Here is a 1135-nt window from a genome sequence, read left to right as displayed (position 1 = left end):
TCCAAGCGCACGGTGGGCGAAATACAATGTGTTGAGTGAAACTCGCCTCAATATCCGATGATGATTGCACTGCCACAACACCCAACTCTTTCAAAACAAAATTCCCGTTTCTGCGGAACCCTGGTAGATCAATGATCAATTCTATGATATCACTACTTTTACTTATAAATTTCTAAAAGACTCAATAAAGCCAAGCAGCATGTAAGCTCCTTCCAAAGCGGTATCAGTGCCGTGCTCTCTCGAGATAGTCACCACATCATCGTCTGCTCCACCGTTCTCCAAGCCCCTCACTGGCTGCCCCTTCCCACCACCGGCTTGCTCCATCTCTTTCATCTCCTCCAACGTTTCTATATCTGCACTGCCCTCCATCCCATTGGATGACTCACATATTGGGTTGTCTTCATCCTCCAATGAACTACTATCTTTGTCAGCACACTTTTCTGCTAAAGCCCCTTTAATGAAGATGAAAAAATCATTGTTTTTCATGAGNCCACCACTGGCTTGCTCCATCTCTTTCATCTCCTCCAACGTTTCTATATCTGCACTGCCCTCCAGTACATTGGATGACTCACATATTGGGTTGTCTTCATCCTCCAATGAACTGCTATCTTTGTCAGCACACTTTTCTGCTAAAGCCCCTTTAATGAAGATGAAAAAATCATTGTTTTTCATGAGGATCGTGCGGACACCAACTAGTGAGAGATGAACATCAGTAATACCATCCGTTGCTTGCACCGCTTTGTCAGTATGATAGATCAGCGTAGGCACTGGAAGTTGCATCAACCATTCCAAGGGATGTGGACATTGTGTAGAAGACGATAATAGGAGGTGTCTGCATCAGCTGCTCCTGCTGCATCATCAAACGATTGATAAGTCTGGTCCCACACAAAAAAAGATATTGGTTCTGACATCTTCANCGATGTAGACATTGTGTAGAAGACGATAATAGGTGTCTGCATCAGCTGCTCCTGCTGCATCATCAAACGGTTGATAAGTCTGATCCCACATAAAAAAAGATATTGGTTCTGACATCTTCAAAATGTTGATTCATAAAATTTTTAATTGTAGTCGTCAATTTGGGGAAAATGAATGATAATAATTATCGAGTGGTATTATTGAAATTCAAGAGAGTACT

This window comes from Diachasma alloeum, unplaced genomic scaffold (genome assembly GCF_001412515.2).
Source record: "Diachasma alloeum isolate Michigan unplaced genomic scaffold, Dall2.0 Dall_scaffold_00750, whole genome shotgun sequence".
Classification (NCBI taxonomy): Eukaryota; Metazoa; Arthropoda; class Insecta; order Hymenoptera; family Braconidae; genus Diachasma; species Diachasma alloeum.
This window is presented reverse-complemented; position numbering follows the sequence as displayed.